Here is a 23134-nt window from a genome sequence, read left to right as displayed (position 1 = left end):
AGAGATTTCAACTACATATTGGTCATCATCAGATACGTCGTGTACTGCATCATCGCTTTCTCGGCATTACTCTCGACCGGAGTTTATCATGGGTAGCGCAGGTGCGCCATCTAAAAGCAAGAGCTGGGAGTAGAGTCGTCTTAATGTTTCTTCGTTATTTATGCGGTTCCCGGAGGGGCACGTCGTCTCAATCAATGCTCAGCATTCACCGATCTCTTATAAGTCAGATGGTAGCTCCTCACATTCCCCTGCTTCACATCCTCCCTGTTACCACAGAGAAAGTGTTAGTCCATCCTAGCAGAGGGCGCTAAACTCTGTCTTGGCCTTCCTCGAGCGACGTCAAACGCCTTAGCCATGGCAGAAGCACGGGAACCACCTGTATCAGCCCTTAGGATGCTAGAAACCTTCTGCCACTACGTGCGGTTGGTAACGCGCCACCATCGTCATCCTCAGCTTCCAGCCATCATGAGATGACACCACTCTTCCTTTACCCGAGCTATCCAGACACAACGTGGTCTTATTCCGATGCACAAGCCACATGCATTACCGGATATCCCAACATGGGCTCTACAGCCTCCTGACGTGAGAACTAAAGTACCTGGAATTCCTGGAAAGAGGATATACCAACACATCTTCTTCGCCAGTTCAGTCTTTAGTTACTAAACAGCACCGCATGCAGAATTCGCATTTGGATGCATCACACGGATGCGTCAATGACATCATCCGGCTCCTCGTGTGCATTTGTTTTACGGGTGGCTTATATCGAAAGAGCGGTGCGGCTGTCTCACGTCACCTCTGCTTCGGCCACTGAACTTCATGGAGTCCTATTGGCACTAAGTTTTATCCGCTCGAGATCTTCAGTTGCTCTATGAATCATCTATAGCGACTCAAAATGTGCTTTACAGACTCTGGCTTCCATGTTTACTACGGGATCTCTGGCATCAGCAGCACAAGATGTATTGCACACATACCATGCAGCAGTTTTAGAAGGTCATGACATCCAAATGCAGTGGATCCCTAGTCAGTGTGGCATTGCAGACAACGAGGCTGTGGACGCTGCGGCACGCCAGGCTCTTCAACTTAGGCGCGTCCAACTGATGCCCATTTATTTCACCAAGGGTGAGGCGGGGCGAATGCTGAAGGAGCTCAAGCAACAACTGTGCAGCACCTCCTCGCTAACAGGATCTGCTCGGGATTCGCTTCTGTACGAGGTCGATCCAGAGTTACGCTTTCGAGTACCACCTTCCTTCTCGCGACAAACGACGACTGTCCTACATAGGCTACGGCTCAGTGTACCGTACACAGCGCGTCTTCTCTTCAAACTGGAAAGCGAGACACTCCGAACTGTAGTGAGTGCGGCCTTGTAGAGGACGTAGAACAGATGCTTCTCAGGTGTTCGAAGGGTATTAGAGCCTTTGTGTTTGTCTTCGTTTTCCTTGACCAACGTGCCGCGTCGCACGCCTGTTATTTTGTGCTACATGACAGAGGCAGCATGACTGACCACAAGGACAGCTACAAGGCGAAACGGAAAGAGAACACACACGAAGGATTCAATAATGAGTCTGTTGTGTGTTCTCCGGTCCGTATACTCTCGTCAGTGTTCTCTTGCTCAAAGCCATGCTGTTTCTGTCATGCTAACAAAAGGGTAAGTGGAATATGTGAAACTATGCAATTACAAATTCGAGGGCGAATACAGACGCGCGTTTTGAAAGCGTGCGGCAATAGGATAAAGATAGGTAAAACCCTTTTACTTCGCGAGCTCTCAATTTTCATGAATTTCGTGGATCGAGAAAATTCGAGAACTTTAAGGACACGCAAATATTAAACGGTAGGAACAACTTATTTATTTACACATGGTAAACAAGACTTTTGTGCTCGAGACTGCACCTCTTCAGGTTACAAAATATAAACAAGGTACAGGCACATATATACAGTTGAAGGGGGAGTTCTGGCATGAGAGGGTTAACAGGTTGATGGAAAGGATGCGAACACAGATAAAAACCAAAGGAACATAAATACAAAAGCAGGGGTATCAGAAGCGAAACATAACGCGAGCCCAAGGGCTTATACACAGGAAACGAGAACACTTGTTGGTGACGTTCGAGGAATTAAGGATAAAAAAATGGGGGGGGGGGGGGTTTATGGCGACGGAATGAGGACACAGGTGCGGAGTACAAAGGTGACCAGTGGACCGTGAGAAAGTGAAGACGGAGGTGGTCTCAGGAGAGAGACAAACGAAGAAAATGTGGAAATTGGAGAGTTGTGTGTGTGTGTGTGTGTTTATCATTATCTTTTTTTATTTGAAAAATTATATTTACGGTTCAATAATTGTAGTGGGCCTGCGTGGATGTTCAAACCATGAGGCTTCAGAGACTGGAGTTTTGCAATTAAAAAGGATTCGCGATATTTGCGCTTCATGTCACTGTTATAGCCCGATTCAAGGATAACGATTTGGTCTGTACCTAAAGCGTGTCCAGGAAGGTTAAAATGTGTAGAAACGGGTGTAGAGTGGTTATTAACAATATCGGATTTATAGCCGTAAAGCCTTTCGCTCATGGTGTTCGAGGTTTCTCCAATATATTGAATACAACATTTAGTGCACATAATGAGGTAACATACGTTAAAAGAGTTGCAGTGCAATCCCTGTCGGATTTCGAAAATAAAAGAGTTTGAGGTGCTCGAGATAAATGTACATGGGCTAATGAAATGACATGTTTGGCAGCGTTTGTTACCACAAGGGGAACACCCAGAATTTGGTCGGGATAGACGGGATGAAACTAGTAAGTTACGAATGTTACGTGATCGACGGAATGTGATATTGGGGGGAGCAGGAAAAATTATTTTAAGTTTTTCTTCGCTGTGAAGTATGTTGAGATGGCGGGTGAAGATGGACCCTGCGCCACTCAGTGCTTTGTTATAGGCAGTAACGAAGGATAAGGGGTTTTGTTGCTGCCGCGGTTCATGTGAAAGTAATTTATCCCGATCTAGAGATTTGCACGCGGAGAGAGCATTGCTTATAAGGTTGGGAGTGTAGTTTCGTTTTCTAAAATCGTTGGACATTTCTTCAGCGCATGCCTCAAAATCTTCTGGGTTAGAGCATATGCGTTTTAGACGTGTGAATTGAGCAAAGGGGATGTTCCTTTTCTGAGTATTAGGATGGTAGCTGTTAAAATGAAGGTACTGGCGTTTGTCAGTGGGTTTCTTGTATAGATTCGTGACCAGCTTACCAGACTGTATAGAGACAGTCACGTCTAGAAAATTCACTGATGCGTGGGAAAGATTACACGTGAACTTGATGGCCTGATGTACGGAGTTAAAATGCTCGAGAAACGCAATTAAGGATGGTTCATCACCCGACCACACGATGAAAATGTCGTCAATGTACCTTAAGAAGACTAAAGGTTTGATCGAGAAGGATGCTAACGTTTTTTCTTCGAATTGCCCCATGAAAAGATTCGCATAGTTGGGAGACACGCGTGACTCCATTGCTGCACCTTGAATTTGGACAAAATGTTTTTCGTTAAGTATAAAGTTGTACATGAGCACAAGCTCAAGGAGCGCGAGGACAGCTGATGTCTGGAGAACTTCAGACGGGAAAGATTCAAGAGAAACTTTCACCGCATCGAGACCCTCATCGTGTGGTATGTTTGTATAAAGGGATGTAACATCCATAGTAGCCAAGATGACGTTGCTCAAATCGCTGTTCTGCTTGTTAATCGAATCGACTTTGAGGAGAAAGTCATTGGTGTCTTTTACGTAAGAGGGCAGAAGCGGAGGAACGTGTTTGATACAATGGTCTAAAAGGAGAGAAATGTTTTCGGTTGGTGTGTTTATTCCTGATATTACAGGCTTGCCGGGGTTATTTTTCTTGTGTACCTTAATCAATAGGTAAAATGAACCTCGAGTAGCATTTTAGGGTCTAATGAACTCCGCAATGTTACGTGGAATAGAGTCGTTAGTGATTAGCGCGCTGATCTTTTGGTTAATTGTGCGACAAAATAGTGAGGTGGGGTCAGAGTCAAGAGGCTTGTAGAACCTACCCAAGCAGCACAATGTACTGAAAGTCGAGTGCATTAGGGGTGGACGGTATGTGTCTTATCAATGTTCTGTAGTTTCATGAATCTGTTCAAGGCCTTTCGTCTACCCGTCCACCCCTATTGCACTCGACTTTCAGTGCATTTTGCTGCTTGGGTAGCATCACTGAGGTGCTCATTTGCTTTGCTGACGTAGTCTGAAGTATTCATCACGACAATTCCTCCGCCTTTATCAGCGGGCCTGATAAAGGCGGGCCTGATAAAATCCTTTCTTGCTTAGATAAATTAAATGATCCCCGGTTGTCAGAAATGTTAAGAAGGCCTTTGATGTCATTGGATACTGCTTTAATATAATTGTCGATCATAGGGCTAGTTTTTGATGAGTCAGGGGTCCAGACGGAAGGTTTCTTAAATGGCGTTACTTCAGTGCGCGCACTGCCGTGAAAAGATGTTTGCAAGTGCATTCGTCTACCTAAATTTTGGAGATCATTTAGAATTTCAAATTCATCAACACCATGGGGAGTGGGGACAAAGCTCAGTCCTTTGGATAAAACGCTGGTTTCAGCTTTGCCTAACGTAACGCCTGATAGGTTAAAAACAACATTTAGCGGTGGACCTACAGAAGTTCGTGGGTGGTCTAATAAAACAGTACAAAGATTAAGGCTGGTGATGTCTGTAAGGTGGATATTATCACGACAAACTTTCTTACACTTCGTACGCTGTAATTGGGCGAGCTTATCGGAAGAAAAACGATTGAGTGTGAACAATTCTTCTGGCGTTAGAGCGTGAGCTAGTTGACGGAGCTGGTTGTCTATGTCTTTAATTATGTAAGAACTTTCTGTTCGCAAAATTCTGATCAGTTCTATAGAAGCATGCGTTAATATGATACGCCATCTCTTGGAACTACGCGGTGAGTGGAAATTGAATGTTGGGTGAACGTCGACCATTAAACCTTTAGGTACAACATTCTGTGCTATACAATCAGAGTAGAAATGGAAGTGAGAAACAAATCTAGATTGGTTGAGCCCTGGACCGGCAATCCAGAAGATGTGGGTTCGATCCCTACAGCTGGCTAACCTTTTCAGTGACTTTCATCTTTCATCGCAGACAAATCTAGTTTTTCTGTCTAATAACTTACGTGCCCTAAGGAACGTTGTAGAGTTTACATTGTCCGCACATAGTCAGTGAGAGCTCCTTGTGTTGTACCTCCGTGTCCTACGTTGTTGCTTCTTAGGCTGGCGTGTCCGCACCGAGGGAGTCGTGGCGGCGATAGGGGTGTCAGTCCGAACGGTGACGTCCGCGCTGCCAGGTGAACACGGTGGGCTTCTGTTTGGGGCTACTCTGGGCGTAAGGGGTTGAGGGCTGTGCACAGGGTTGGCACAGGATGTGGACTGGGTAGCACAATGATCACGGGGAGCATTTCGCCGGGTAGGTGACCGTGATGGCGAAGGTGGCAAATTAGGACAGTTCCCGATGGAGGGGGATTCTTCGAGGTGGAAGCCGCTGGAGCTGTTGAGGTTGCGGTGTGGGCTTGCTGAGTTTGGGCGGTTCCTCGTACTCGTTGCACTGTTACCCTCTGGGGATGGTTGACTGGGGTTGGAGCTCCCATTTGGTGCAGCAGGGGCAGCAGAAGGCTGACTGATGGGAGGGAAATCTTCGAGACGGAGGTGAAAGCCGCTGGAGTTGTTGAAGTTGCGGTTTGGTCTTGCTGAGGTGTCAGCGGTGGGAGGAAAATGCAGCCTGATTACGCTCCTATAGTGGGAAGCTAGGACTTTCGCGCCTCGAGAATTCAGATGGTGGCCGTCCAACGCAAGTAGATCCCATGGGGACTGATCCAAGGTGTAGTGCCGGATGAAGCCTACATGGTTGTTAACAATCGACAGGTACCAAAAATGTTGGTTCAGGAGTTGGATTTTGTAGTTGGTATCATGGATAAAGGCACGTTGGTCCTGGTGGACGTACCAAGATGGGAGTCGAGGAGGGACGCTTGACAATACCACGAAAAGGTGTGGTCGGGAAGATTGGATGTGTGAAAGTAACAGGTCAAAATGCTCCACACTGAAATTTAGTGAAATTTAGTCGCCACGAATATATCCCTGTTGCTCGATTCAAGAAAATTCTAGGGCCGCGAATTTTTTATATTTTTTTTTAGTTTTACCTTACAAGGACCATTATTCCTCATGTGAAAAGCCTGAGCATGGGTAACCATTAGAGGGACAGGACAAACACCCCACTCGTGTGTTTGTTACATTCAAACCATCATTTCACCAGAAGCATCAGCTCAACACCGATATGTGATATTTCATTTTGCAAAGTCTCAATCGGTTGTTTTACAGCAGCCGGTAATGCAATTTGAAAACGTCTCCAGTCACTTAGTGATCAACAAAAGGCACGAAACAGATATTTATTTATGTCGAGACACCTAGATACCGGCAACAAAGCAAGCACTATACAAAAGTTGAAGCATTTATCTCGCAACAATATTCATTTGAAGCGTGACCTGTGTGTGGTGGTCTACTGCTTTATTCTAGCACATCTGTACGAGACAAATAAGGAGGAATAGGAACCTATTTGCATACCCACAAATTCATTTCACGATGCAAACACCAATTTTAGTTCTTCCATAGTAGCCAAATGCAGTAGCAGTAAATATTTTCGATTGAGTTATTTTGTTAAGTTTGAAACATGATAGTAATGTGTAAAGAAGAAAAGCGTTGGTTTGAGGTGTGTGTGGAGAGAATTTTATCGTCATCCTGTGTACCGATTCTCCCCCAACATCAATTACTTCCATCCTTGGGGCGTTTGAAGTCGTAAAAAGACCGTACATCTCCACGTTCTATTGTTAACGGGATGAGGAGCTTATGGTCAACTGTGTTGTAGCCAGCTAGAAAGGTTTTGTCTGTGCCTTCTCACAACTGAGAAAAGGTTGCTTGCATGCAGCGAGGAATACCTGAGAGAACTCGTGTGCTTTGTAGGAATATTTCCAGCCCAGCTCGTTCTTGTAGGTCAATGAAAAATACATGTTTTTTGCTTAGATATGCATATGGTTTGTCATTTCACCGCCAGAAAATCAGTTCCTGACATAGGCTGTTTATGACTGTCTAAGTATACAAAAAAGAGCTTCCCATCACTAAATGGTCATGTTCGTTGTTCTCATTTTACCTGCTTTCGTTGCATTTGTGTCATGTGATGTAAATTTGGGACAGTGATCCTTACATTATATGTTGATAAATGAGGTCATGCTCATTCTTTCAATTACGCATTGGACTATTTTGGGAGTTGTCTTGAAATAGTCTTCGAAGCCATGAAAACTTCTAAAAAAATAAAAAATAAAAGTAAGCTTATAGATGTATTATGTGTTCATCATCATCATATGTTCTTTCATTTTCAAATTTATGCTCCTGAGTAAGTGAGAGAATAATGATTCGATACATGTGAAGCGGTTGTTTATCCGTAATGTTAAAAAACGGTATGAGTATATTTAAAATTTGTAGTGACAATGAATGCTACAGAGAGAAAAAAGCAAAGAAAAGCGATGACGTTTACTTTGTGTTACAACTTCTTCACTCGGGGATTCTACGTTCAATTAAAGCACATCGTTTGCTTTTACCCGTTGTATTGTTGAAAAATCTATGACGTTACTTGTGCGTTGATGTCATCCTTCAGTCCACTGATTTGCCATGCAACAGGAATTTCGGCCATGAGGAAACCGTAGGTTGCGGTGGGGGACCTCTCCCGTAGGTTTCCAGAAAAGAATGGTGAGGAACAAATGAAAAGACGGGGAAGACCGGTTCTGTAGGGACAGGGGGACAGTGAACTTGTCTCTGTGTGTATGCTATTTTGGCCTTCTCATGGAAATATTCAACAAAATCCGAGAATGTGGGTAAAAATTGCGTTTAATCTGTGCACATGTAATGATCCCGAATGCAAAAGAATGTAGGCTTTGTGGCCTCTTTTAGATTGATGAACACTGTCCTGCTATAGAAATTCGTGTTTCTTAGTGTTTGCCCTAGGTCAGGTCGCAATGACGGCATGCATAAAAGTTAACTCTTCTTTAATTAAAGGTTGTGTTAATAATATCCCTCTGACAGTTTCTAGCACTGACTATTGATCGTTTTAATTACCTCTATGACTGCTCGCCGTGATTCTATCCCATTAATGATTATTCGATGTTCCCCTGTTAGCATGTTATTTCTAACATTGACTATTGATAATTGTTGCTACTATTCTGTGTGTTTGATTCTACTCCTCCAGACTTTCTCCATATGTCTACATGTTCCTGTGTTTTGCTCTTCACTTGACAGATTCGTATTTGGTAGCTTTCGATTAATATAAGTTGAGAATTATTATTCCTCCAAGGAATGACAAACGATAATGGTTGCTACGATTCTGCGTGTTTGATATAAATCCTCCATCTGTCTATATGTTCCTGTTTTTTTCTCTTCACTTGATAGATTCGTATTTGGTAGCCTTCGATGAATGCAAGTAGATCATTATTATTATTCCTTAAAGCATTGACTATTGCTAATTGTTGCTACGATTCTGTGCGTCTGATCTTACTGCTTCAGACTTTCTCCATCTATATACATGTTCCTAACATGTGCTCCTCTTTTTAGCATAATATTTGTAGTGTTCACTAATGATAATTGTTGCTGTGATCGTCTGTGTGATTCTACTTCTCCAACTATCCACGTGTTCCTGCGTTTTGCTCTTCACTTGAAAGATTCGTATTTGGTAGCTTTCGATTAATATAAGCAGTTAATTATTATTTCCTTACACCTATTTGTGATGGTGATCTGATAAACAAACAAACAAACAAACAAACAAACAAAACGGGGGTGTGAGTTACAACAAAATTCGAATTGGCCAACCTGAAGATGCTTACATATAGAGTATTTGTGATAATTGTATATTGTTCAATTAGGATAATAAAAAAAATATCGCCTTCATATCACAGCAAGATCAGTCGTTGCATTTATGGTGTTACTTGTGGTTTGATACCTTCACTCTAATGATGATGGCACCCAATATGTATTTTGACTTTGGGAGGGAATCGTCGATTGGGGTTGAGGGAGATCTCCCGCGCGTTTCGAGGAAAGAGTGAAAGAGGGATATGTGAAAGGAGAGGTGAAACCGGTTCTAGCGGACTGGGGTCAGGAAATAAGTTTATCTGAGCTTGTGTGTGTGCATGTGTGTGTCACTGTGTTCTTCTCATGGAAATGTTCGACAAAATGCTTAAATGTGTGTCGGAATTGCATTTAATGTGTGTATATGTAATGATTCTGAATGCACAAGAACGTGAGGGCTGTATCATCTTTCATATCAATGAAAATTGTCCTCCCTATATAGTTCGCGTTCCTCGGCATTCGTCCTAGCTCAGGTCGTATTGATAGCAAGCTTCGAAGTTAAAGTTTCTTTAATTAAAAGTTGTGCTAATGATGTCCCTCTTGCAGTGTTAACTATTGTTTGCTTAATTAGTGCTTTCCTGGATGGTGCGGTGGGTCCCCACTGCTGTGCTTTTCAATCGAAAAGACTCGTATTTAATAGCATTGAAATGATTTGAGCATGGAATAATTAATTATTTACATATATGATTTTTTTATGTTGATTTACAACAAGAAGATGGAGGTCACATAGAAGAAGCTCAGACTTGTTATGGTAGAAATTTTAATTTTAATTATTATTGTATGAACTAAGAATCCCTTCCTTAATTAAAAGTTGTGTTCCTGAAGGTTCTTTAATAAATATTATCTACTCTGGGGAAGTGGTTGTCTGCCCGCTCGAGTTATCGAATCTATCCATTTGATATTAAATTGGTTTAACTGCAGATATTACAATATCATAAAATTTGTTGTGTGTGTGTGTAGAATGTGAATGCTGCCTGCAGAAATTGTCCGTTTCAACTTTACACCTCTCTATGCTAATTGCTAGTATTTTAGATTAATAAAATATTTTCACTTGTACAAATATGTATGTCTGTTGCTTGCATGTCTGGGCGCGAGAAGGAAAGTTACGATATGTTAATGGGAAGCATGGGGAGATTAAACATTCTTCCATGGAGTGGACTTCCACACTGAGGATGTAGTGTATGTGGAACTGGGTCGGAGAGGGAATAAGATGGGCGGGCAATAACATTTTGGTTGGTGGTTATGTACTTTGCATGTTCATGCATGCTCGAATGTGCGAAGGAAACCCCTCTCTACGCGACGCGCGGCAGCGAAACACGCGGGGCGGTCTTGGCTCGCGCTCCTCCTAGGCGGAAAGTATCCTGCTCCAAATACCCTCCGATATCAGACGAGGAGGGTAGCGATGGTCGAATCTATCTCCCTATTTCATGGGATACAGGGAATCTCCTCTACCGTCTACTACTCGTGCCCCAACTGAAGCACGATGCCCCAGTCCTTTTGAAGAAGTGAACGAGCTTGCGACCAATGTTGACAGGTGGCTGTCACTGTCGAAGATGTGGGCGTCATGCTTGACGAAATCAGACGTGAGTTCGTGATTCCACAATCCCACGCACCAGCTAACGGAATGTTTGATACGACGCTTGGTGGATCCGATAACGAAGAGGCAACAAGCAGAACCTGCAGTACTAGAATAGGTGAGTGCTCCATTCCTCTAGCAATTCCGTGCCCCGACTGAAGCATGATGTCCCAGTGCTTTTCAAGAAGTGAACGAGTTTGCGACCAATTTTGACAGGCGGTTGACACTGTCGAAGATGTCGGCGTCATGCTTGACAAAATCAGACGTGAGTTCGTGATTCCACAATCCCACGCACCAGCTAACGGAATGTTTGATACGACGCTTGGTGGATCCGATAACGAAGAGGCAACAAGCAGAACCTGCAGTACTAGAATAGGTGAGTGCTCCATTCCTCTAGCAATTCCGTGCCCCGACTGAAGCATGATGTCCCAGTGCTTTTCAAGAAGTGAACGAGTTTGCGACCAATTTTGACAGGCGGTTGACACTGTCGAAGATGTCGGCGTCATGCTTGACGAAATCAGACGTGAGTTCGTGATTCCACAATCCCACGCACCAGCTAACGGAATGTTTGATACGACGCTTGGTGGATCCGATAACGAAGAGGCAACAAGCAGAACCTGCAGTACTAGAATAGGTGAGTGCTCCATTCCTCTAGCAATTCCGTGCCCCGACTGAAGCATGATGTCCCAGTGCTTTTCAAGAAGTGAACGAGTTTGCGACCAATTTTGACAGGCGGTTGACACTGTCGAAGATGTCGGCGTCATGCTTGACGAAATCAGACGTGAGTTCGTGATTCCACAATCCCACGCACCAGCTAACGGAATGTTTGATACGACGCTTGGTGGATCCGATAACGAAGAGGCAACAAGCAGAACCTGCAGTACTAGAATAGGTGAGTGCTCCATTCCTCTAGCAATTCCGTGCCCCGACTGAAGCATGATGTCCCAGTGCTTTTCAAGAAGTGAACGAGTTTGCGACCAATTTTGACAGGTGGTTGACAGTGTCGAAGATGTCGGCGTCATGCTTGACGAAATCAGACGTGAGTTCGTGATTCCACAATCCCACGCACCAGCTAACGGAATGTTTGATACGACGCTTGGTGGATCCGATAACGAAGAGGCAACAAGCAGAACCTGCAGTACTAGAATAGGTGAGTGCTCCATTCCTCTAGCAATTCCGTGCCCCGACTGAAGCATGATGTCCCAGTGCTTTTCAAGAAGTGAACGAGTTTGCGACCAATTTTGACAGGCGGTTGACACTGTCGAAGATGTGGGCGTCATGCTTGACGAAATCAGACGTGAGTTCGTGATTCCACAATCCCACGCACCAGCTAACGGAATGTTTGATACGACGCTTGGTGGATCCGATAACGAAGAGGCAACAAGCAGAACCTGCAGTACTAGAATAGGTGAGTGCTCCATTCCTCTAGCAATTCCGTGCCCCGACGGAAGCATGATGTCCCAGTGCTTTTCAAGAAGTGAACGAGTTTGCGACCAATGTTGACAGGCGGTTGACACTGTCGAAGATGTCGGCGTCATGCTTGACGAAGTCAGACGGAAGTTTGTGATTCCACAATCCCACGCAACGGCTGAGGGAATGTCTGATACGAGGCTTGGTGGATCCGATAAAGAAGAGGCAACAAGCAGAATCTGCAGTACAAGAATAGGTGAGTGCTCCATTCCTCTAGCAATTCCGTGCCCCGACTGAAGCATGATGTCCCAGTGCTTTTCAAGAAGTGAACGAGTTTGCGACCAATGTTGACAGGCGGTTGACACTGTCGAAGATGTCGGCGCCATGCTTGACGAAATCAGACGGAAGATCGTGATTCCACAATCCCACGCAACGGCTGAGGGAATCTCTGATACGAGGCTTGGTGGATCCGATAAAAAAGAGGCAACAAGCAGAACCTGCAGTACAAGAATAGGTGAGTGCTCCATTCCTCTAGCAATTCCGTGCCCCGACTGAAGCATGATGTCCCAGTCCTTTTCAAGAAGTGAACGAGTTTGCGACCAATGTTGACAGGCGGTTGACACTGTCGAAGATGTCGGCGTCATGCTTGACGAAATCAGATGGAAGATCGTGATTCCACAATCCCACGCACCAGCTGACGGAATGTCTGATACGAGGCTTGATGGATCCGATAACGAAGAGGCAACAAGCAGAACCTGCAGTACAAGAATAGGTGAGTGCTCCATTCCTCTAGCAATTCCGTGCCCCGACTGAAGCATGATGTCCCAGTCCTTTTCAAGAAGTGAACGAGTTTGCGTCCAATGTTGACAGGCGGTTGACACTGTCGAAGATGTCGGCGTCATGCTTGACGAAATCAGACGGAAGACCGTGATTCCACAATCCCACGCAACGGCTGAGGGAATGTCTGATACGAGGCTTGGTGGATCCGATAAAGAAGAGGCAACAAGCAGAACCTGCAGCACAAGAATAGGTGAGTGCTCCATTCCTCTAGCAATTCCGTGCCCCGACTGAAGCATGATGTCCCAGTCCTTTTGAAGAAGTGAACGAGTTTGCGACCAATGTTGACAGGCGGTTGACACTGTCGAAGATGTCGGCGTCATGCTTGACGAAATCAGACGGAAGACCGTGATTCCACAATCCCACGCAACGGCTGAGGGAATGTCTGATACGAGGCTTGGTGGATCCGATAAAGAAGAGGCAACAAGCAGAACCTGCAGTACAAGAATAGCTGAGTGCTACATTCCTCTAGCAATTCCGTGCCCCGACTGAAGCATGATGTCCCAGTCCTTTTCAATAAGTGAACGAGTTTGCGTCCAATGTTGACAGGCGGTTGACACTGTCGAAGATGTCGGCGTCATGCTTGACGAAATCAGACGGAAGACCGTGATTCCACAATCCCACGCAACGGCTGAGGGAATGTCTGATACGAGGCTTGGTGGATCCGATAACGAAGAGGCAACAAGCAGAACCTGCAGTACAAGAATAGGTGAGTGCTCCATTCCTCTAGCAATTCCATGCCCCGACTGAAGCATGATGTCCCAGTCCTTTTCAAGAAGTGAACGAGTTTGCGACCAATGTTGACAGGCGGTTGACACTGTCGAAGATGTCGGCGTCATGGTTGACGAAATCAGGCGGAAGTTCGTGATTCCACAATCCCACGCAACGGCTGAGGGAATGTCTGATACGAGGCTTGGTGGATCCGATATAGAAGAGGCAACAAGCAGAACCTGCAGTACAAGAATAGGTGAGTGCTCCATTCCTCTAGCAATTCCGCGCCCCGACTGAAGCATGATGTCCCAGTGCTTTTCAAGAAGTGAACGAGTTTGCGACCAATGTTGACAGGCGGTTGACACTGTCGAAGATGTCGGCGTCATCATAAATGCACGCCGTGCACGCATGCCGGGAGCATGCACGGAGCATGCGGCAGTGCATCATAAATGTCTCGCGACGTAAAAGCACGGATTATAGTTTTCATTCTCATTAGGACGTGAATTTTACAACATATTGTCAGTAAAGAGTAGGCTCCGTGTGGTTATATATTAGCTCGGATAATGCGAGATTTCGCATGTTGTACAACCGCTTTGCACCATGGGTAGTGTCCTGTGGCTACCACAGGGAAACATCCCATGTCATCATCACTTCTTCATTTATTGTTGTTGTTGTTGTTGCACCATGTAATCAATAGCGGATGACGTTAAATTTTTGTAGCAGGCGCGCTGTTCAAATTGACGGAACATAGCGCTACGGATACATCGAAAGCACCCTGTAATTAAACTATTTCTGGCAGCACGAGTTGTAGAATAGAGGTTTGCGTGTTGGAGATTACGAATTCATTAGGTAGTTCTAAGCCGCGGAGAAAATTGGTAATGCCCGACAGGCGCTCGCACAATGCTGCGTTTCAATATTATGACAGCTGGGATAATCCCAGCTGGGGCGCGCGTTTTACGGATTCGTTTTGTTCTGCAATGTTCCGGGAAATCCTAACATACTTCAGGAATGAAAACATTACGATCACACCAGAGATAACTAAGGGAGCACAGAGATTACTGTCACTGCGCCGTGGTATTTTGGCGTGGAGAAGTATGTCGTTTCGGTATACCGTGTGCCACACATAAACAGTGTGTGAAGAAGACAGTATATAGGACAGATAAAATAATGTCAACCGGTAAAGTGCTGGAAATTTACAAGTTAGACACTACGAGTCAACAGGCAAACGATAGCGAAATGCACAGAAGATGCACGAAGTTATCGATGTGGGGAGACGTGCGGAACTACACACGTTTAGAAACAAATTTACTGAAAATGAAAATAAAAATGGCGTTGCCTCTTAGTTTCAATATTTCAATATATTTATTAGTCAACTCTATTAGAAAATACATACATATTTACATACAGGTGGAGAACCCAGTGGGAAACAAAATCCCTGTTAAAGGGTTCTCCATAGTGATTAACAAATACATCAAAGACAGTTCACCAAGCATTAACATACACTAATTCGGCATTACACTTCTAGAAGTTGCTACTCTTTAGGCATGCGCGAATATTCGAATTTGCGCGAATATTGGAATCTAATAATTCTGTATCGAATTCGATTTCCGAATCGATTAAATGGAATACAGAATTTTTTTTTTCGAATTTCGAATCATATTATTGTTTCTTCCAAACCAAGTATTCGCGATTCCAATGAACTACAGGTGGCGCTCCGAACATCCAAGATGGCGGACGAAAGGAGGTCTCCGAGCAAAGCCAGCGTAGGGAATGCGGTGTCAGCCGAATTATGTTAATCTCTTTCAGGTTTAATACCCACAAATTGACATGTTTCATGAAGGCGGAATCAATTTTGTCTGCAAGTTATCTCATACTGTGCAGCTCAACTATGAAATATAGGCAAACAGTTTCCGTCGTCGGAGTTTGTTTACATACGTCGGGACTCGAGCGAACAGATGAGACATTTTAGAATCTAAGAAGGTAAAGCAGGGATTAGTTGCTGAGAAGACTGACATAGCACGTGTTTTGGAATGTGGATTAGTATTCTGCAAGGCAATACATGTTTGAATTTCTCTTTCGATAGTCCCGTAGTATTTACATGTGAGCGTTGCAAGGCAGTAACAGTTTCGAATGGAAGCGTAGTGTTTCTAGGAATGAGGTACCTCTTGTTGGACCTTTGCGACAAACGTAATCATAAAAAATTGTAATGCACAAGTTAATGTTTACATGGGCATTTGCAACAGCTCAAGAGAACACTTCTTTGTTTGGTGTGGTCGTGACAAAACGTGCTCATGTGATGTTAGCTTTCACCCCGACGTTCGCAGAACTCTGTGACTGTATGTCAACGTTATACGTGAATAACCCATATTTTGAAAACCCTTGGCAGTCATGCGTATACCTGACCGCCCTGCCTTAACACCATGCATGTGTAACTATTCAACATATATGTCATATGGTCTGCGGCGAACATCTGAGTGCTGCAAGAGATGCTTTGGCAAATTGAAGTATTCGTTTTCTGCACTGCTCTTGGTATTCAAACACAACTTGGTGTGTTATTTTTATCTTTGCGAGTCATTCGTTGATACGTGTGAGACGCCTGACAGAAGCTGTCTCTCCCAGAGACCATCCATAGTGGATGATCGGCTATGCCACATTAGTACGGTGATATTGTTTACTTTGCCTGAGGTGTGAAAATGCACATGTCAACGTGACAAAGAAATTCCGGTTGCTCTTTTTGTGTTACTAAGATTAATATTAAGATAAATTTGTGGTGACAGAGCTAATCAGGAAACTCGTGCGATGGGTCGACATATATGGGTCTTCCGTTCCGTTCTTCTTGATTAGTAAGACTATTAAAAGAAAGCGCGCGGTATTTCCAACAGTCTGAGAAGAAACTAGTAATGCAACATTAATCTTTTCGATTTCGATACATTCGTTCTTTCCGGCTTTCTGTCCATAAGCAAGAGAAACATGTACCGCTTCCCTGTCCGGACGCGCGCTCGGACCTCCACTCGCAGCTTTTCGAAATCGCCGTCAGGTGGCTACGGCTTCGCTCGAATCGCGAATAATCGAATGTTGAACATAGAACTAAAAGGCAAAATGTATACTTGACGTTGGCAACATGTCCCCGAGCTTGGAGGAAGGACAAAAACACAAGGACAGACACACACACACAAACAAACAAAAACAACAGTGTGCTGTTAGTTTTTTGTGTTTTGTCTTTTGTTCTTCCCCAAAGGTGAGGAACATGTTGCCAACGTTATATATTGAAATGGTTCCGCAAATGCACCCGTAAGGTCGCCTCAAGAGATGACACAAAACAGAGTTGAAGAAGATGATGATGATGATGTTGATGATTAGTATTTTTATGGCGCAGCAGTGACGAAGGCTATAATGCGCCAAAACGATTTTAAAAGCGTTACTGGTTAAAAATGGTATGATAAGGCAGAGTTGAAGACAATTGATGATGATGATGATGATGATTAGTATTTTTATTGCGCAGTAGGGAGGAAGGCTATAAAATTGAAGGCTATCATGAAGGCCATACCAGTCGGGGAGCAACTCCGATTCACGATTTTCCCGATTCTAGATGGCGCCACGCCCGCCGTCCTTATCACGCCGTTCGCCTCCGACTCCCGAAATAATCCCCATTGTGCATGGTTGACCTCGCAAGTTTAAGGCGGCCCGCACCCTCTGCGCTGTTTGTCGAGAGGTAAAGTGTCGGACTTTGACACGAAAGGTCTGCAGTTCGATTCGAGACATTCACGTCTTTTTGCTTGTCTCCTATTGCTATATGAGTACTTTGTTATTTTTATTTTGTTGTTGTTTGTTGTTGTGTTTGTTGTCTGTACTGACTGATATTATGTAATTTTTAGTTGCTCTTCGTATTGTTTTACTAGTGCATACTTAGTGTATGCCGACGTATAGGTGTGATCGGATAGTATGGATGGCAATATGGGCACACACACAGATGGTATTATAAACGAATGTTGCCAGCAGTGAGTCTGAGCACAAGGCGATTGCCAATTAAGAAATCAGGAAATGGCCAAGGAAAGGTAACCTCATATGCTATCAAAGCTCGCCCGAGATGTCGGTATCACGGAGGCTCTCAACTGGATGTACTGTAAATTAGGCTATAAACACACAGCGCTTACAATGCCAGTCAGGAAAATCTAGTGCTCAAAACAGTATTCCCTTTTTCTTTTTTTTTCTGCACACGTTTACACGCAATTTACCTTGATAATAACTCTATTATTCATGCAAAAATGACATTTTGGTATGTATATTTCTGGTAAGTAAACATTATCAAATATTTGACTTCATTTACAAGGCGTTGGTGCAAAATACTTTTCAAAATTTTCATCGCAGAATAGACTTCTTTACCAGAAAACTACAGTAATCCTTTCCCCCATGTTCCCTCTCCTTTTTCTTTCACATCGGCTCAGAAAAATGATGTCGGTCGACAACCCCCAGTGACAGAAGACTCCCTTCTTCTCGCCTTGGTGTGCCACTTTGCAAAACCGTACAAAGAACATGAAGGGCGATAAAGGCTTCGGGTCGACCCAACCAAGGAAGATACGGAAAGGTCGAGCGGCGAGACCTCGCAGCGGGAGTCGCGATATTCCCAACATATACTTTTTTTTCTGGACGCCAAGAGGAACGATTCGACAAAAAATAAAAGGGCACACAATAGAAAAATATTAACAATGGTCACCTGACAACATAACAGGTTCTTGTTTGAGTGTTGCAAAAAGTGCAGCTCGGTCTCCTTATCATGTGGGACAGGAAAATCACTATTCTTGTTGGGCAACACAGATGCAATTACAAAACTGACGTTTCCAGAGATGAATATGAGCGCTAGTTGCCAAATGAAGGAATGGTCACGGAGAAGCCGTTTCATATATTCAAAGCTCGCCCGAGATGCCGGATTTTCCTCCCCGGAAAAAATGTCCCCGGGAAGAACCATCCCCAGAAAAAAAAATGTCCCCTAGAGAAACGTCCTCCGCAAGAACGAAAGCAGCTTGATCGAACGCGGGACATTTGGTCGAAAGCCAATTGATCGAACACCGTTTGATCGAAACGGCAGCGGTCGTTTGATTTTTTATTGGTTCGTTTCCTTCTTAGCATTCAGACTTCGAGTGCCTTTCGTGCACATATCACTATCCCATTTAGCGTGAACCACATGGCCCGAAAAGCGTCCGAATTCTTTCCGAACCGAATTCGGGACCGGACTTTTTTCGGGGAACAGAATTTCGGGCCGAAGGCGGCCCGATCTGACCAAGCCAGATTTCTCCTCCGAAATGGGAAGTGACGCCAACCGAAAAAGGAGAAGCATCCAATGGCTATTCAGCCGGAAGGAGAACCATAGCAACGATGACGTAGCAGTCGGGTCGACTGTTGCCGTGTGTGCGATTTCTACTTCTATGAATACAGGGATTATCTCATTGAGCTGGATTGTTGAAAGGCGATGTTCCCCAAGGCCAGAAGTCTTCGGCCGAAATTTTGGGGTGCATTTCGGTAGCACGCGGTGATGCACAGAAAAAGTTCGGTCCCGATTTCGGTTCGGCCAGTTTTCGGACAGTTTTTCGTGCCATGCCCAGAAGAAGCACAGACTATTGGCTGCTCCCAACTTGAAGACATTTTGTTGTTGTTGTTGTTGTTGGTTGGTTACATAAATAAATAACAAGGGGAGGTTGAATTCGCGCAAGCGAATTCTGCTACCCCCAAAAAAAAAGAAGAAAAAAAAAGAAACCATACGATCGTACGATCGTGAAGACATTTTCTTCGGTATGTGTCCCACTGGTTTGCGGGATACAACAACAACTTTATTTCAGGATGATGGGTAGGGAGTTCATCGCCGGGGGATTGAAGTAATGGGTCCCGTTACAATTTCGCGGGATACTTCCACATTGTTCTATTCAATTTTATTTTATTTTCAGATGGGAGAGGGTAAAAAGCCAGAAGGCTGTGCTGTTCGTGAATGACAAAGGTCTGCAAATAACCAGTGGGGTCTTTAGCTGAAAAAAAAGAAGCAAGAAACAAACAAACAAAAAAGGAGAGGACACTGATTGCCTGCTCCATATGTTCGAGTCAAAAGTTACAGAAAAAGAGGTGCTAAGGACACGCTGCGAGCTTCGAACTCCCTTCGAAGAAACATCTTTCGAACAAACGGCGTCGATCAACCGGCTTGCGATCAAACGGCTTTCGACCAAACGGCGTTCGATCAAATGCTGTTATGCTGTTTATGATGTTTCTTACTCATGTTTGTACTGTTATCAATTACTTTTCTTCAAATAACAGCTTAGGATTTCGGAATATAATTTCGGTTATAATGTGATGAGGACGATTCGATGGACTGTGGACGGTGGACTGTCAACGGACGGTGAACGAACAATATTGGATGAAAATGAGCAATATAATCTACATATAGCCGTCAGCCAAGGAATATTGGCCGCAAACTGGCAATATTGTTTACATATAGCCGTCGGTCAAACAATATTCCATGAAAGTTGGAAATATGGTCTACATATTGCCAGCGACCGAACAATATTGGATGAAAACGGGGAATATGGTCTACATATAGCCACCGACCAACGAATATTTGCTGACAACTGGTAATATGGTCTACATATTGCCGTCGACCAAATACGTAATACTCGATGCAACTGGGCAATATTACCCACATACTCGTATAGCCGTAGAACAAATAATATTGGATGAAAGTGCGCAATATGGTCTACATATAGCCGTCAACCAAGGAATATTGGCTCAAAAATTGATAATATTGTTTACATATATCCGTCGACAAAATAATATTGGATGCAACTGGGCAATATGGTCTACATATAGCCGTAGAAGTAATAATATTGAATGAAAGTTCCCACCGGGGACGATTTCTTCTGGGATGATTTCTCCGTATCCCGGAAATTAGAGGAGCGCCGTTGTGAACAGCTGAGGAAACAGATCATAGCCGATCAAGCGCTATCACATTACTTGTTTAAATTGGGTGGTACTTGTTTAAATTACTGTTCCTCTCTCGCAAAGTTTGCTGAGTACAGACAACGCGGTAAGATTAGAAAGCGATTCTCCGTCAACAAATAAATCTTGACTATGCCACGATGTGATTTATCACTGGTGATTTTCCAAGGTTCTGCTACCTTCTACGTATTTCTGGCAGATATGTTGGAAAAATGGTAGCCGTGTTCTTTTATAAAGGGGAGTGCTACAGAATACTGAGCGCAATGACCTTCTGTATTCGTACCAATGAAATGAAACGCATATGCCCACTATCCTGAGGCTCTGACTTAGTATCGTCGGATTTAGTTCCCAACTCAACCGGACCGGAATACTAGTATTTTCATATATAGTTCTTTTTTGTTGGTGGTGGTGGTCAGACAATGATGTTGTAGTTGTTCTCTAATACTTTCTATGCTGATGTACCGTACTTTCAGCACAAGCGGAGTTGTAAGGGCAGTGAAACAACTGAATAAGTGGGCGTAGAGCTTTTATAACCCACAAACATCGGCACAGAAAAAGATGTAAGGACAACTGTATAACCTGTGTCTGATCGACAGTAGAGAAATACTAGCATCCAGCGAACGATATCGCTAGCGAACTAATGCAGCGAACTATATATCCATTTTATGTTGTTCGTTGAATGGAATGTAGATCTAATTATTCATTAACACGTGAAAAAAAGAAAAAAGAACCCTATGTCTCCCAATTTCAACAAATCCGCAAAGCGAACGATAACACTCGGTCGGCTGTGATGTGCTTCATTGGCTATCTAGATTTCAGTTCTTACTTGCATCTATATTTCAGGGGCTTTGAGTGCACCATTATCCGCACTTTACCCACCACACACTTTCTTTTCGTAGTAAACAAGTTGTAGTTTATTGTTTTTCATCTTCGCTGGCTAATCTATTTGCGACCACCAAATGCTATGCATTCCAGTTATTTGATTTCTAATACAATAGCCACAAAACTTTTTCATAATCAACATCATCCCATTCAGTGGTCATTCACTGGAGTGCTCACCCCGTGTCTCTTTGGCCTTTCCATTTTCAGCCTTCTTATTTTCGGCCTTCTGACAGTTCGACGTTATGATTTTTTGGTCTTTTGGCTTCCGGCCTTCTGATAGTTCGACGTTATGATTTTCGGCCTTTTGATAGGCTCAATACTTACACTCAGTCAGCCTAAATAAATGCATTGCATTTAGCAACAGCTATTTAGAAAAAAAAAGAAATAAGAAAAGGAGAAGGGAAGCTCCTAAAACTCTTTGAACTCCGTCTTTATGTACGCGAGGAGGTCTCGGAGCACAAATTACGTCTCATAATGAACTGATTATTACCCGGAAACTTCAGTACTATATTGTTAGACACTCCTTGGTTTTCACAGGGTACTTCACATTACACCAGACCTTTCGTTACTAGTTTCGTCACTAGTTCAGTTGAGAATCCCCAGTGACCCGGAGTTCCTTATCTTCCTCAGAAGGCTTCCCTTTGTTTGCGGTGCAAAGAACGACGGGTACAGGTTTTGGGTCATCCAACGCGCAACCAGCAAGAAGTGTCGAAAGATGGAAAATCCAGGGAACAGGTATCGAAAAATTGGCCGTATCTCAAAATAACGTGATCGAAGTCGCCGTTGAAAAATAAACAACATGAACATGAAAATGCAAACACCGAACTTTTACTAACCTAATAATTAATTAACTACCTAACGTGCTGTTCCGTCGCGTCCGCCCCGCTAAGCCTAAGAGCCAAAAATGTGGATCTCGTTCGCTAAAATGACTTGGACAGATAGCGAAATTTGATGCATGATGTAAAACCCCGAGACTAGGCAACACGAAGGGACAGACACAAACACGAAGTCTCAAAGACACCTGTTCGTGTCTGTCCCTTCGTGCTCCCTAGTCTCGGGGTTTGACATCATGCATCATCTTCAGCAGCCCGCTTGCTTCCTAGCCATTTTTTCATCGGAATTTGTTGAGTTTGTGTGGTAAATAGTGATGTCGGACTTTTAAACATGGCATATCACCGTTCGAAGCAATCGAGCATTGTCATTGGTTTTCCTTTTTTCGCGAACGTGAATTTGGGTTCCGGAAAAGACGGTTGCCCATTGCGTGGGCGGAAATAATTGTGCAGCAGTCGCTTGATCGATTTTTCTTATTGGTTCACGTGGAGCGTTGACGAAAAAAAAAGAAAATAATAAGATAAACATAAAAATAAATCGATCAATAAAAGAAAGAGAAGAACAAAGAGAGCTGCAGTTCTAAATGCAGTTATCCTGAGGAACATTTATCTGTGTGTAATCCGCTTGATCGCTGTTTCAACATTACGAACATTACAGGGCAGTCCTGTTGAACGTCACTGGAATGTTTGTAAAGTCGGCCTTCCACTAATCGTAAATACGACAGATTCTCGTTAGCCTTATGAGACAGTTGACTGAGTAAGCACAAACCCGAAACGTCAAAATCGGGCAAATTGATGTTTCATGTGAAGCTAATAAACTCATCTCAATTCTCTATACGCGCACCGAAAAAAGAAGACGGCTGTTGGTCTCTGGTTGTTGGCGACAATGCCTCAGGCTCAGGCAATAATCCCTTTACGAGCAGCTAAGTAAGCTTTTGTTCTGGTCTCCAAGGTCATGCCCTAAGTCAG

Source organism: Ornithodoros turicata, unplaced genomic scaffold (genome assembly GCF_037126465.1).
Source record: "Ornithodoros turicata isolate Travis unplaced genomic scaffold, ASM3712646v1 Chromosome25, whole genome shotgun sequence".
NCBI lineage: Eukaryota > Metazoa > Arthropoda > Arachnida > Ixodida > Argasidae > Ornithodoros > Ornithodoros turicata.
Note: the sequence above shows the minus strand (reverse complement) of the source record.